This window comes from Zootoca vivipara, chromosome 6 (genome assembly GCF_963506605.1).
Source record: "Zootoca vivipara chromosome 6, rZooViv1.1, whole genome shotgun sequence".
Lineage (NCBI taxonomy): Eukaryota > Metazoa > Chordata > Lepidosauria > Squamata > Lacertidae > Zootoca > Zootoca vivipara.
The window spans coordinates 17,323,005-17,339,268 of record NC_083281.1 but is presented as its reverse complement, the minus strand read 5'-3'; the positions used below and the strand labels follow the sequence as shown (position 1 = coordinate 17,339,268).

Sequence of the window (16,264 nt, the reverse complement as noted above, 5' to 3'; positions counted from 1 at the left end):
CATGGTGATATGAGTTGGGGTTTATTTTGCTTGTAATTCAGGTTCACCTACTTGCTAGATTCCTGAGTTTTTACTTAAGTGCTCAACCAGTCAACTGTTTCACTGAAATTACCTGACTAAAAATGTGTACAGATGACATTACTTACACTATGATCCTAAACACATTTGTTTAAAGAATGTCCCATAGAAATCACCCAGATAGCCAAGTAAATGTGGATAAGATCAAAGTCTTAGAATCAGAATTCTAGGACAAGATTTGAATACTATATTGTTTGTGCTTGCTGAAAAAATAATCCAATTATTGCCATGTCTTTTTTAAAAAGATCAACTGGAACAATTCTGAATAACTTCCCACCTCTGCTTTTCAAAATAAGGAGAACTAAGGGTTGTTTTTTTGTTTGCTTGTTTTTAAAGAACATATGGTATGTTTTCCACAACTGTGCCTTAGAAGTTGTTCTGCCTTTTCGTTGTGCCAAATTACCATGTGCCCGTTGATGCTGATATTAAATCAAGTATGAGCTGAACTTTTATTATTTATATTTCTCTCCCACCAAATAGTAAATGTATTTCTAATACTTGACAAGTAGAAAATAATGGTAGCCGCGTGGGTCCATAAGAAAATTCCAAAATCCTTATTATGGCAATACCTGTATTAGGCCAACCAAAATATCAGAAAATAGTTTGCAAGCTTTCAAGTTCTCTAGAACTGTTCATCACTTAAAAGCACTAATAGGTTCAATCCTTGCTGTTTTGTTTGGAACACTTATTATTGTTGTTGTTTAGTCGTTTAGTCGTGTCCGACTCTTCGTGACCCCATGGACCATAGCACGCCAGGCACTCCTGTCTTGCACTGCCTCCCGCAGTTTGGTCAAACTCATGTTCGTAGCTTCGAGAACACTGTCCAACCATCTTGTCCTCTGTCGTCCCCTTCTCCTAGTGCCCTCAATCTTTCCCAACATCAGGGTCTTTTCCAAGGATTCTTCTCTTCTCATGAGGTGGCCAAAGTATTGGAGCCTCAGCTTCACGATCCGTCCTTCCAGGGAGCACTCAGGGCTGATTTCCTTAAGAATGGATAGGTTTGATCTTCTTGCAGTCCATGGGACTCTCAAGAGTCTCCTCCAGCACCATAATTCAAAAGCATCAATTCTTCGGCGATCAGCCTTCTTTATGGTCCAACTCTCACTTCCATACATCACTACTGGGAAAACCATAGCTTTAACTATACGGACCTTTGTCGGCAAGGTGATGTCTCTGCTTTTTAAGATGCCTCTGCTTTTTAAGATGTCTCTGCTTTTTAAGATAGTGTCCCTTTAATGCCAAATATTTCAGGATATTAATACAGTACATGTACTAAATTTCTTAATTACAAAATGCAAAAAACCTGGAATGCATCTTTTATTTGTATGGCAGGATGCTTGAGAGGTTTAAGAATGTTATTGACACCCTCTCTCTCCAGGTTTTTAAAAAACTAACTGATCTTCCACTAGGCGCTCCCCCACCCTGTTATATACATAAAGAGATCAATAGAAGGTTTTCAGATAATGCTCGTTTGTAACTGCAATTTTGGTGATGATCTGAAGAAGTTCACAATTTGGGAGTACTCCTAGACCTGGCTTTGCCCCTAGATGCAAGGGTAGCAGCTGGGGTTTGGAGTGATTTGCCCAGATTAGGCTGGTGTTTTAGATGCATCCATCCGTGGGAAGTTCTATCCTAGCTTTGGTGACACATGCTTTAGTTACTTCCAGACTTGATGACTGCAGTACACTCTACATGGGGCTGCCTTTGAAGAATTTTCAGTTGGTCCAGAATGTAACCACAAGTGTCTTGATGGGTACTCAGCCTTTGGAGCACATTCTGTTGATATTCTGCACTGGCTTCCAGTTTGTTTCTTAGCATAGTTCAGAGTCCTGGTTATGACCTTTAAAGCCCTCAGTGATTTAGTCTAGATATCTTTCTCTTCTCATACATCTTTTCCTGTTAGTTAAGATCTGCAAGGGAGGCTCTTTTCAATATCCCAATGATGTTAGAGCAGGCATAGGCAAACTCAGCCCTCCAGTTGTTTGGGACTACAATTCCCATCATCCCTGACCACTGGTCCTGTTAGCTAGGGATCATGGGAGTTGTAGTCCCAAAACATCTGGGAGGCCGAGTTTGCCTATGCCTGTGTTAGAGATATGGTTGGTTGAGGTTTAGGAGAGAAACATTTCTGCGGCTATGCCCAACTGTGAAATTGCTGTCTTGAGGTTTGGTCCACTCTCTTTTGATCTCTCTCGGTATATATTGAAGGCATTTTTATTCTATTGGGTGTCAGCCTACTGAGTTGAGATACTTTAAGGCTGTTTTAGTGGACAAATCTATGGGACCACGCATTGGTTTTTAATGCTATGTTTTACTGTTTTGTTAATTAATGTTTGTAAACTACCTTGATTGCAATAGGAGGAAGGAGTATAACCTTAATAAACAAAATAGGGGAAAAAATTATGCCACAATCCAGAAACTAGCTCTGTACTAGCTACAGAGAGAGAGATTTGTTGACCATGCAGGCGATTCATATATCTGCAGTAAGGGTACCACCCTGCTTGGGTTTGCAGAACTGCTGTATCTCAGCATCATTTTCTGTGTCAGAAAACATACTGTTTTCAAAATAATTTCTTAGACCAGGACCCAGGATTAGGAGGGTCTTGAAAAGACAGACACAACAGCAACTTCTTTTTAGGAGAATTCACAGGATGCTTGTGCATGTACTATCAGACAAGGGTGTTTAAATTTGGGTAGAGCAGGGGTAGGGGCCGGATGCGGCCCAATCGCCTTCTCAATCTGGCTCGCAGACGGTCCGGGGAATCAGCATGTTTTTACATGAGTAGAATGTGTCCTTTTATTTAAAATGCACCTCTGGGTTATTTGTGGGGCATAGGAATTCATTCATTTTTTCCCTTCAAAATATAGTCCAGCCCACCGCATGGTCTGCGGGATGGTGGAATGGCCCACGGCTGAAAAAGGTTGCTGACCCCTGGGGTAGAGGCATGGTTACGCTGTTGCTCCAAGAGTCCAGCTTGGAGCACAAGCCTGAGGAGGGGATGCCAGCTACTTAGTCACCAGAAGTTTGTGTGCACGTTCTGTGCACCTTAGGAGCTACCATGTGTGCTTTGTCAATAAAGAATTAAACTATCAACCATTTGTCCTCTTTGGGCTCGGTGGGCTCGGGACAATAGTGCCAATAGAAATCCATTAATTTCACATTCCCCCCTACCTCCTTTCTTATTTTTTTAATTTATTAATTGCTATACTGTTTACTTGCCCAGATAGCTTCTGAGTGGCTTGGCATATATAATTTTGTAGTTCAAAGGCTGTTTTGGCTTGGAAGGTTTTGGATTATGCAATAACATACTAGAGTCAAAATGGCTCCAACACATGAACAAGTGTGCCTTCGACTTTTAACCCTACCAAATATATACTTTTATCCCAAACTCACAACCTTAGTTTTAAAGACTAAGCTATTGTTTTGAAAGAAGTTCATAAATGAAAGTAATAAATTACATGAGGGAGAATAGGGTGAAAGAAAAACAAGGTTTGTTAAATTGTCATGTGACTATTTAGATCTCTTAGTCAAACTTCCTGATTGCAAGTGTATGTGTGTAAATATTCAGGCACAAATACCGGTATGTATGCATTGTTTTATCTCAAGGGTATCCAGTTTTTGTCAGAGTGAGTCTTTTAAAAATAAAATGGAAATATGGCAGAAGGTGATTGCTTATGGCCACAAACTATTGGCAACTGGATTTGCAAAATGTATTTATTTATTCTTTAAAACAGTCACACCTTTCTTCCTGCAGTGTAGGGGAAGTCAAAAGAAGCGAACAACATATAAATGGGGGGGGGGGAATCCAGCCAATATTAAAGCATAAAGAAACACTTTGGTAATCAAATCTGTAATTACAACAGATTATTGGTTCAGCCTGTCCCAAAGTTGTCCCTGAAGAGCCAGGTCTTTACCGGACACAAGAGGGCATTCCATTGTGTCAGTGCTACAACTGAATAAGTTGAGGGAGCAAATCCACTTTAGCTCTTCTGCATGCATTAAGGTGGAGGTAGCAAAAAGATAACCAACATATGATTGTCACAAGGATTGAAACATGTACGCTCTTTGTATCACTCAGACTGAGAAGGGTCATGTGAAGTCCAATCTGTTTTTTGTTTACCTTGTCAAATAAACACTTTGGTTGGGAAGGAGATTTACGTAGTCTTCCAAGGATGTCTTGCTTCACACTTTGAAAATGTTGACTTGGCTGAAATCATAGTTAGTGTACTTTTTGTGATTGAAACTCTAAATGATGGTCAACAGTCAGCAGCCACTGGGCCATATCTGGCTTCCTGTGCTATTAAGCTCTCAGTAACTTGTAATTCAGAAACAAAGAGAAATGTGAAGGGAGCAGAAAATGTGGCAATGGGACTTCATGACATACCTATGGGAAATGAGTTTTTCAATTACTATTTAGGTTTTTATATTTATTTTATATTTAGCTCTCATTGCTCGGTCCCAGCTCCTGCCAACCTAGCAGGTCGAAAGCATGTCAAAGTGCAAGTAGATAAACAGGGGGAAGGTAAACGGCGTTTCCGTGTGCTGCTCTGGTTCGCCAGAAGTGTCTTTGTCATGCTGGCCACATGATCTGGAAGCTGTACGCCGGCTCCCTCGGCCAATAACGCGAGATGAGCGCCGCAACCCCAGAGTCGGTCACGACTGGACCTAATGGTCAGGGGTCCCTTTACCTTTACTTACAATATCCTATATATAAGCGTATTTCATACATAACATCTGCAGAGTCACCAGTTCATCTGTTCTATACTGATTCCAATTACAAAATAAATGGTGGCCAGTTTTGTTGAAAAGTGTAACTTAGACTGAGTGGGAAAAGTTTTATTCAGGATCTTTGGAAGACGTTGATTCAGGTCACATTTAACACTGAGCCAAACCATGACTTAGCACAAACATGGGCTCTTAGAAAGGAGATTGTGGCCACTGCTCCTCCAGTCCTGCTGTTGTGAGCTAAGCCATGGTTTGACTTAGTGTGTTGTCTCCTCGGGGATCATCCTTCAGATAAACCACAAGCCATAAGCCCAAGAAGAAATTTGCTTATACTGTAGTTTGTGGCTTTGTTTGGAGCAGGACAAACTATGAGCCCAGGTCAGACGATGCACTAAGCTAAACCGTGGCTTGGCTCACAGGAACACCCGGGGGGGGGGGAGGAAAGCTACCAATGCAAGCACATGTCTACAGTTGCAGTTATAAGAGCCATTGTTGGGAATCCTCGCGTTTATCTACTTCTATTAAGTCCCCCTTTCTATTTCCTTAGTTAATAATGTTTGCTTCCTGTTCCCATCTTATACCTATTTGTTCTCTCCAGTTACTATTTTGTTTAAGGGGGGGGGGGAGCCAGTTGATTTCAATTGATTTCAAACTAATCAGCATGTTATTCTTGTTTCACTTGCTTCTTCTTCTTTTTTCTTTGCCATGCTGCAGAGGTAAAAGTTACAGCTTGAGAACATTGCACTTCATTATGATTGTAGTGGGATGGATTCTAAGGCCTCCACAGAGTAAACCAATTATTTTCATGGGTCTCCTCTAACTTGGACTCAGTTTGATGCAACGTGTTTATGTGCAAAGAAGTTCTCCATTGGTTTTTCAAATCTCTGAACTAGCCAAGTGTAGATTTTCTGTATCCAATTTGGGGAACTCATTCCATTTATTTATTCATAACACTTGAGAGGCTAGTTGAGACTAGCCAGCACCCTGCACCAAGCTCAAAGAGCATCCTTGCACATCCCCAATACTCCCCTGCAGCTATGCATTGAGTTCTTTGTGACACTCCTGCTAGTACTGGTTTTAAATGCAAAACCACTCACCAAATTTTCTTTCCTTAAAAGTAGTAGGCTTTTAAACTAAATAAATCCTTATGAATTCATTTGCACACAAAAGTGACTTGAAATGTGCAAAAAAGTTTCAGTTTGTGGTTTAGTAGGACTTTCATCTTGGTCCAAACTTAAGTTAAACTGTAGTACTTAAATTTTATTCTATTTCATCCTGTTCAGACAAAACTGGTTTTAGGGGGAAATACAGTGGTACCTCAGGTTAAGAACTTGATTAGTTCTGGAGGTCCGTTCTTAACCTGAAACTGTTCTTAACCTGAGGTACCACTTTAGCTAATGGGGCTTCCCGCTGCTGCTGCTGCGCGATTTCTGTTCTCATCCTGAAGCAAAGTTCTTAACCTGAGGTACTATTTCTGGGTTAGTGGAGTCTGTAACCTGAAGCATCTGTAACCAGAGGTACCACTGTAGAGCTAGGAGGAAGTGAGTATTATTTGACTGAGGCTCAGTTGCCCAAACACTCAACCCAGTATCTGTAGTTCAAACAGGCAGTGGTGTGGCTTGTATCACCTAATCACTAGCAAGGAAGCAATGACCCACACTCAATAAATATAGTCTGATTCTCTACGTTTTCTGGGTTGAGGAAAAGGTGGCTTCCCCTGGCCCTCACCCAAGGAATGTGGCAGAATAGAAGTACACCTGATGTGTTTCTACACTCTAGAGTCAGCAAGAAAAAAAACACCTTTCCCTCATTAGATTTCAGGACACTGAGGAATAAGACTGCATAAGAAGTCCTTCGTCTTCTGTGATCCTTTGCAACTTTAACAAGGGAGAAGAGGCCCCAACTCCCAAAGCAGGATTCCCTGTACATTGTGGAGAATGAAGAAATAGTGAGGTGAAATAATGAGAAGAATCAATTCACTTTCTTCATACTACTGTACTTTATAGATTTGGAGTTGTATTTCTCCCTGCACCCCTCCATTTAATTCAATTGTGAATCAAGCTGTTTGACCTCTAGGGCTTCCATTCCATTGTTGTGTTCAAATGCAGGAATGCCACAAAAGCATTAGTAATAGTAATTATTATTAATAATAATAACAAAATTGCTGCCTTTGACTACCGCACCCCTCAAAAAATCCACATCTTCAGGTTTACAGTTTTTGAATCTGATAATTTTGTGTATGCACATCCACAAATGAATTACTGTGGGATAATTTACTCCTGGGCATTATGATAATTGGGGAGGGTAACTACATACTTCTAAATGCAATTAAACAGGAAACTTAATAAACTAGTTACATTTGGGACTTTCCTCTCTCAGGGATTCTCTTAACTGTGTATCATTTAATCTTCTGGAAACACTTTGTAATCATCACACTGGAAGGTAGAATTCATTCCACCAAGGTAGAATTCAGTGCACAAAAATTCATAATAATTACTGGTAATAATTTCTCAGATTAAGGTGTATTGCTGAAAAACAAGAGGAACAGACAGATTGTTCAGTAGACGTCACTGGTTTAGGTCATCAGTAGCCAGACAGCAGATTTCTTTACACCCTCTGCTTCTTGCTCCTTTATTCTTCAGGCAGCATTTTATGTTGCCTACCTCATCTGTTAGCCATCTAGTTCAGTTAGCGTTTAAGCTGCGCTGCATTTTACCTCCCCCCCTTTCTTTTTGCAATTGGATCCCACAAGCTATTGCTTTCTTGAAATTTATTTGAGAAGCTGGGGACTGCACATCCATTTAACACCTTGTGTCTTTTGATAGTCAAACACAGCTGCCTTCTGTACATATCACAGCAGGTAATATACCTTCTTTGCAGTCTTTCCCTTAAAGACCTTTGTACCTTGACCTACTGCTTATAATAGTTTCTGTATCTACAGGGCAACACTGCTGATCCTTCCAGTGGGCAGCAATGATCACTATACTTCCCCATCCCTGAATACATCTTGGTGGTTCTATTTCTGTGAGTGTTTTCTCCTGGTTGGTAGCTGCTCTCTGCTTGTCTTACCATGGTTGTGTAATTGTAGAATGTTTGTAAGGAATGCAAACACAGGATGGTGAGTATATTGCATCATCCCAATCTTACTGCTTTTCATAAAAAGTTCTACACCACCACAATTTGCAACCTGCACTTCCTCCAGTGAGTTCAGGATTCTATTACTTGCCACATTCTGGCTTTAAAACTACCCTGTACCGTATGGAAAGAGAATCCGGTGAGCTTAATGGATGTGCAAGAATTTAAACCTCAGATCTCCCCAGGCCACAACGAGCGCTTCTTCAGTGCAGCCCAGTGAATTTATAACTGTTTATGCTCACATCTTTCCACTGCTCTGGCAGTGTTTGCCTATTTGTTTCATTCTGTTTCAGTTGCCCAACATCAAAAGTAATTACAATATTTCAGCCAATGAAAACATTATTTATTGGAAGCCTTTATACCCTGCCTTTCCATTTTTAAAATTCTCAAGGTAGCTTACAACATCTAAATTTAGAACAACGAAATTTTAATTAACCTGTAAGCTGCTCTGGGAGCCTTTTCAGGGGAAGCACCAAGAAGAAAAAGTTTTATTAACAACAACAATAAATATACTACAAATTTAGCAGTTAAGAGAAAGGGATAGCAGAACTCTAAAATCACAAGATTTAAGGGAGCATTAAAACAATTAGCAGTTTGACAGGTTAAAATTAATAGGTATGAGACAGTAAGAAACCACCAGGGAAGGAGTGAGGAACTCGTTATTGGGGGGCGGGGCAGTTCACGATGATAGGCCTGCCTTATTGCAACCTGAGGGCCTCTGGATGTTTTGAATTACAGCTTCCAGCAGTGCAGTCAGCATGGCCAATGGTCAAGAATGACTAGGAATTATAGTCCAAAACATCTGGAAGGGACCAGGTGAGGGAAGGCTGGGCTAAGCTCAGCCAAGAGAAAGCCCTTTCCTGCGTCCCAGCCATTTCCATATATTAAAAAGATGTGGAGGAGAACCTCTCTGGAGCATCTTAATGAGGAGGCAAGCTTCTGTAGGAAGAGGTGGTCCTTTTGATGTCCTGGTATTAACTGTTAGGCTTCAAAGGTAATGATCAACACTTGGAATTACTCTCAGAAACAGATAGGGAGCCAGCACAGGTTTTGCAAAAGGGGATTCACATGCTTCTGGTAATCAGCTCTGATCAGAATTTTAGCTACTGCAATCTGGACAAGCTGAAGTTTACAGGCACCCTTCAAAGAGATCTTCACATAGAGTACCCATCCAATCCCAGTGTAACTAAGTGGTATATACAAATCTTATCAAATAAATAAATGGGAGGCTATTGCTTGGTGCCATGCAAGTTGTCTGGCGTCCCACAATATTTTGTTTTCTCTCTCTCTCCTGTGCTATTTAGCATCTATTTCTAGGCGGCCCAACTTTTCATACCGACTAGGCTGCAAGGGTACTTCACTATGGAACCTGTGGGCTGCACACTCCCTGATTTGGGAAGAAGGTGGGAGGTCTCCATGACCCTGCCAGAGCCTTGCATCTCTTTCCCAAAGCCTGGTGCCTCACTTACCTGGCTTTGGGAAAGCAGTGCGAGGGCTAGAAGGGGGCATCAAATGTTGCAGAGAGCCACCAAAGAAGGCATTGCAAGCCACATGTTGGACCACCCTGATCTATTTAACACTACTAGGAGCTGGTTTAGTGTGAGGTGTCACAAATATGCAGATGATGTCCAGACCAGTTCTATCTCTCCATTTCATCTGAAGCAAGAGGTGATTCAGGTACTACAGCTGTGCTTGGGAGATGTGATGACTGGAGGTGGTATATAAATCTTCTCAAATAAGCCAGTAAATTGAGATGAATCCTGACAAGACAGAGGTATCATGTGTTCAGAGTTCTTGGGTCCAATATGTGGGGAGATAGCCTGTTTTAATTGTGACTGTAGCCTCCCATAAGGAGCAAATCCATAGCTTGAGGATACTCCTGGATCCAGTATTGTCACAAGCTTCAGGTGGCCTCAGTGGCTAGGAGTACATATTTCCAGCTCCAGCTAGTTAAGCTATGGCCCCTTTTGATGACTTGGGCACTGTACTTCATGCTCTGGTAACCTCCAGATTGGATTTTTACAATGCATTCTGTGCAGGGCTGCCCTTGAAGACAACTTCACCTGATTCAAAATGCAGCAGCCAGATTACTGTCTGGAGTTCCACACAGAACTCATATAAATTCTGTTGTAAAGCTGCTGTATGAGTTGCCAGTTCATTTCTGGGAGTTGCCAGTTCATTTCTGGGCTTAATTCAAGGAGTTCAAATTCCTATATGACTTAGGTGCCAAATATCTGAAAGGCCACTTGCTTCCCTACAGACCCTCTTAAGGATTTAGTTTGGCAGAAGGGGGCCCTCTTGGTATTTCCACAGTGCTCAGAAGTTTGAGGATGATGGCCAGGGAGAGAATACCCCCCCCCCTTATTGAATTCCCTTCTCGTGGAGGTGTGTTTAAAGTTCTTGTAGAATGTAGAGCTTTCATTGTACGCTGAATACATGTGTCTGGCATTTGGAAACTGAGATGTGTTCATGACCTACCTATCTGTTTTAAATTCAGTTTTTGGTTTTGTAGTAAGTCTTGTTTGTATTTTATCTTTTAAGTTGTCTCATGGTTTTGTTGTAATGTGCCCTAGAACTTTATGGTAATGGGTGGGTAAATAAAATCATATAAATAAATAAAATAGACTGGATAAGGCCACTCCTGAATTCGGCAGCCGGTATTAAAGCCAACTCCAGGAATGTACCCAGACTGCAGACCTGGGACTTCAAGGGAACTGCAGTCCCATCCAAAACAGGTCAAACTCCCACTCCCAGATTATCTGACAGTTCTACTAACTTAGGGCTGTTTTTGTATTTTCTGGATTAAGCTTCACTTTGTTTGCTACCAATATATTAATGACTTCAAGTAACTATTTAGGACCTCGACAACCTCCCTGGCATGTGATGGAGAGGAAAGATAGATTGGGTGTCATCATCTGTACTTGTCATTCCTTATTAGCAGCATTTGTCTGTGATGGAGCATCCTACAGTTGGAGGCTGTAATATACCCTCTATTGCGGGAGTGGAGAGCCTCAGGCCGGGGTTGGGTGGGGTGGTCAAATGCAGCCCTCCAGCCTTCTCTTTTTGGCCCTCAGAACTCTTTTAAACCTGCGTTCCTCACTGACCTTCCTGTTTTTGTCTTTCTGGAATGTTTCCTTGAACTCTTATTTTCTGGATGCAGGATATTTTTGTGTGTGTGTGTGTGTGTGTGTGTGTGTGTGTGTGGCAGCCTACTGAACAAAAGTAAAATTAAGATTTATTGCTAAGCCCACTTCTGCCTCTGACATGTGGCTCTCTGAAGATTGCCCAGAAGGGAATGTGGCCTTTGGGCTGAAAATAGCTCCCCATTGCCAGTCAGACACCATCCATACCACATTGTGATATCAGGATTAGGGTATTACACATCATTGGAGGGGCTTGTCATCCTAGTAGGTGGGGCTGTGTATAGATATTAATTTCAGCTGCAAAGCTGTTCAGTAGATCAATATATTTATACTGTATTGGCTAAATATATATATACCCCAAGCTTAGTTACATGTCTACGGCCCAGTGCCAGCTTTGGCCTTTATTCTTCTTCTGTCCCCACACCATTGACCACTTTGAGCCAATCAAGGATTCTTGTAACATCTTTAAGCACAACTTTGCCAGTGTTTGCAGACCTGGTTCACACATAACTCTTAAGCCACAGTGCAAATTATACCCAGCAGTTTGCTTTCCACCCCAGATACATGCCAAGCAAAACGAAAACAAAAACATGAGGCAGAGTGGATGTAAAACAAAACAAACTTCAGGAGAACAAACTAATGAGGTCTTTTTGCTTGTATTTGGGACAATTTGTGGTTTGTTAAACAAACTGACTTCAGATTATGTGTGAACCAAGCTATAATGTTTTCTGATAAGTGTAAAAATTCTCCATTGTATTTAAGGCGCAGACAAAGCAAGCCAAACTATAGGAAGCTAGCATAATTTATGCCAGGGTGAATAGTGCTAGTGTGACATTCCCCTGTTCAGAACTCCAATCAGGAGCGAGACTGAGATGAGCTGAGGGGAAACCAGGCTTTAAAATAGAGTTTGACTTGTGCCTCCCTTTTTGCCAATGTAACTTTTTCTGAGTTGCTAGGTCATGTGACCAAGCTGAACAGAATCTGAGATATGGGTAAGACCCCCTCCCTGCCCCCATAATCCACCTTTGTCAGGACTTTCCCCAAGTGAGCCAGGATGGAGGACTTGCACCAGTGTATCTCCATCTGAGCAGGGATGGAGCATTTCAGCTGGCCTAGTCAGCTGAGCTGGAGAGCTCCTCCTCCCAGCGATCTTGGGTTTGGATTCCTCCGTAAACAATTGTTGTTATTGTAATATGTATACCACCCTTACCACCTGAAGATCACAGAGCAGTTCACAACATAAAAATACAAAATGAGAACCCAAAACACATAATAAAACAAGAACAAAAACAAACCAATAACCTCCCTCCCACAAATTCATTTAAAAGGACATAGAATGTTAATCAGCCAAAGGCCTGGTTATAGAGAAACGTTTTCACCTGGTGCCTAAAGATATGTAAGGAAGGATCCACAAAAACACAAACATACCTAACATAGTAACCATACACAGTTTAAAAGGTCATAGATGGTTTAATTAGCCAGTTTTAGTGTCTGCCTCAAATACTAGTTAGGAGCCACCAGATTTTGCTGCAGATTTCTGTTGTGATTTTGGACATGATAATTGTGTTCTTTTAAGTATTCCTTAGTTCTCCATCTATAGCACAAGAATAACATTTCCTTTTTTCAAAATGAATAAATATGTGCTAGAACTTAATGTGTGAAGTAAGTGCAGTAATGAATCTAATGTAAGTTACTTTCAATGTTTGTAGTAAAATAATTTGAAAGGCTGAAACTAGTGGCCAGATATTTCTTACCAGGCCTGGATAGCTAAGTTGGATGGAGCATGGTGCTGCCAAGGCTACAGGTTTGATCCCCGTGTGGGACAGCTGCATATTCCTGCGTTGCAGGGGGTTGGACTAGATGATCCTCAGGATCCCTCCCAACTCTACAATTCTATGATTCTATTAATTGAGAAAGTAGGTGAAACAGAAGGGGACCCAGGTGGCGCTGTGGTTAAACCACTGAGCCTAGGGCTTGCTGATCAGAAGGTCAGCAGTTCGAATCCCTGTGACGGGGTGAGCTCCCGTTGCTTGGTCCCAGCTCCTGCCAACCTAGCAGTTCGAAAGCACGTCAAAATGCAAGTAGATAAATAGGAACCGCTACAGCGGGAAGGTAAACGGCGTTTCCATGTGCTGCTCTGGTTTGCCAGAAGCGGCTTTGTCATGCTGGCCACATGACCCGGAAGCTATACGCCGGCTCCCTCGGCCAATAATGCGAGATGAGCGCGCAACCCCAGAGTCGGTCACGACTGGACCTAATGGTCAGGGGTCCCTTTACCTTTACCTTTAGGTGAAACAGAATCATGACCCCTGACCCTGGGTATTCCTACCAATACGTTTCCCAATGTGTTTCATGCTGGTGCTTTTCCTTAGGCAAAATAACAGCCAAAAGCTGTAATCCAAAATTCTGTAATAACCAAAGGAAATTATTTAACAGGTCTAGTCAATGTGATCCACAAAAGAATGTGTTCTCATAAACCTTTAAATGAAGATGCTTGTACGACTTTAAATCCCTGGATGCTTTTCAGTTTTCAATACAAAGTTTAATACAGATACAAAAACAATACAAAAACTAAACGCCCCCAAGGAGGTACGCCCAAAAAAATTACAGTGGTACCTCCGGTTGCAGACGGGATCCATTCCAGAGGTTTGGCTGGATCCCAAGGTTTTTGCAACCGGAAAGACTGCTTTTGCGCATGCGCGCGTGGTGTTAGAGCGCTTCTGCGTATGCGCACGCGGCAAAAACCCAGAAATATACTTCTGGGTTTGCCGCTTATGTATCCCAAATTTTACGTAACCGGAGGGATACGTAAGCGGAGGTACGACTCTACTGCACAGTACAGCAGAAGCTTCAGAGAATACTTCCTCAGTCCAGTCTGTACTCCATTTCACTTGGGTCAAGCTACCTTTTAAAGGCATGATGATCCCCCACACTGAGCTCCAGGAGACTAAGATTATATTATAAACAAAACATACAGAGACCAAGAACATGGAAGTATTGCAGTACTTCACAAACCGCAAACACTTGCATTTAAACTACTGGTCTTCTAAGTTTATCACACTGGATTGGGAGAGTACACACGTGCACACAAACATATACACACACTGCACAAGTTAGCTTTTACCAAATAATGAGTTCCACTGTGCTGTGCTACCTGAAGTACTGATAGATTCATCTTGTAACATGCCATCCAGTGTTTTCCTCTTGTTTTATAGTTTGTTTTGTGTTATGCTATAACATAAGATTGTTTTATGTTATGCTAATTATGTTAATAACACAAATTAACAGTATGTGCTGAACGGAGATGAAATTACCGCACTAGATTTTCACTAGACTTTTGAAGGCTTGACTCCTACTCCGTGATCTTGTACCAGATGGCTATTCCTAGTCTACCCATTAACGGTGGACACTTTTGAGTGTTGCTTGTGCAAGCCAAAAACAATCAGATGTAGATCTGACATCTTCATTCCCTTGTGTCCTGTTGGCACACCTTGAACCAAACCAGTCAGATGAGCTCAGGATGACATGACAGTTGCCAAATAGTACATGCCCATCTGCTCAAATGGTGTAGTGTCATTAGAATGCCAGGTGAAGACTAATTTAAGCAGTCAACACTGGCAAAATTCTCTAAATAGCTCTTTGCCAATCCCATTCAGCAGCCACACTTATGGCAATTCTCTGGCCGCTATTGCCATTTTCTTGTCTTCAGGCTATGCATGCTTTTTAGCAGCAGATTGCGGAGCATCTCTTTCCAAAATAATTTTATATCCCTTTTCACTTCCTCCAATCTTTAGTTCGTTCTTCTGAATATTTTACACTGGGTCTCATCGTATTTTTATGTCTTTCCTCCACCCACCTATTCAACAACACATTTCTCTTAATTAGCTGTTCCCTGTGTTTGATACCAGTAAAAAATAAATAAATCTGGCATGCACCTAAATGTACCATACACTCTTCCTTCTCTGGCTTTACTTTACTGTTTTTTGCACATGGTAAAATCTACGCTTCCTGTTATAGAGTAACTTTTACTTCTGTGCAAGCCTATAGATGCCTTAAACCACACTTTAATTTTCTTTGTGTTTCTTAAACATTTGTACAAGCCCTTACAAGGCCCAGTCACTTCAGCTTTGGGCTTGGTGCCTTATTGGTCACATTAACTGCTCTCTAGTTTGTTGATTTCAGTTCAGTACTTTGGCTATACAGTATACTCTTCCTCTGTGACTAGATTTAGCAGCTTCCACCAGAGAGCCACTGTTATGATCTGGATTGATACTTGCTAACACCATAGTGTGGTGCCTATGTCTTTTTAAAGGCGGCTGTGTGCAACATTAGCCAGCTGGCCAATATGTGCTCCAAACTACCCTCAGGAGGGTGCATTTTATAGTGGAGAAGCAGCAGGGCTTCCCCCCTGCTGAGGTTTCAAACTTAGGCTTGCCTTGCAAACAAGACTACGAAACCCCAAGAGAAACAAAGTGGCTGAGCAAAGGGTACGGTATATTTCAATTTAGTTTAGTTTATTAAATTTGATGATTGCTTCACATAACCAAAAGGAGTCCCAAAGCAATTTGCAAGAAAAGTAAAATACACAATTATTTTTTAAAATGTCCAGAAAAAGCAACAGAGAACTAATAAGAGGTCATCCAAAATCATCTGAAACAAATATGTGTTTATACACTGTCAATCAATAAAACTTCTTACAGCAAAATGAAACAAAAAAATTGAAATAAACTTACTTGAATAACATAGATATCTCAGCAGAGGCTTTCCGTGTTGCTAAGTTAGTTGATATTTTATTATGTCTTGCTTGCTTTTGTTTCTTTTTGTTTTGCTATTGCTTGTAAGGGGGAAAAAGTGATAATTGTTCACATGCAAAACTCAATTTAAAAAGGAAAGGAGAAATATTCACCCCCACCCAACACAAGGTCAAGCAGGCAAAACAGCCACTAAAAGTCAGACTTTTTAATACTGTCCAAATACCAGGGAAATTATTTTTTACGTAATTGCTTGGTGGTGAAGAAGGTCGGAGCTAGGCCAGCTTCCCTAGGTGCAGTGTTTGCTAACCTAACATCAAACAGGGCCTTCTTGGGGGTTGCTCTGCAGTAATGGGCCAGTTATTGGCTCATTCTGGTATTCAAGAAGGCCTTTGAAATATCCACTTTTGCCTTTTCTTAAGATAATTTTG

At 41.3% G+C, this 16,264-nt stretch overlaps 1 protein-coding gene across 11 annotated transcripts in view; it reads left to right on the top strand.

Moving 5' to 3' along the window:
* Nucleotides 1–16,264, top strand: part of BICRA (BRD4 interacting chromatin remodeling complex associated protein) — a 102,315-nt gene that overhangs the window by 6,611 nt on the left and 79,440 nt on the right. For 5 of the 11 annotated variants that reach the window (XM_060275529.1, XM_060275530.1, XM_060275521.1 and 2 more), the window contains one exon: nucleotides 7,746–7,828. The exons of 3 other annotated variants lie outside the window; for them this stretch is intronic. The gene's annotated coding sequence lies outside the window, so the exon portion shown is untranslated. Of the gene's footprint in view, nucleotides 1–813; nucleotides 6,758–7,745; nucleotides 7,829–16,264 lie in introns of those variants that run through there. 3 more of the 11 variants (XM_060275528.1, XM_060275524.1, XM_060275526.1) reach the window with 2 other exon arrangements.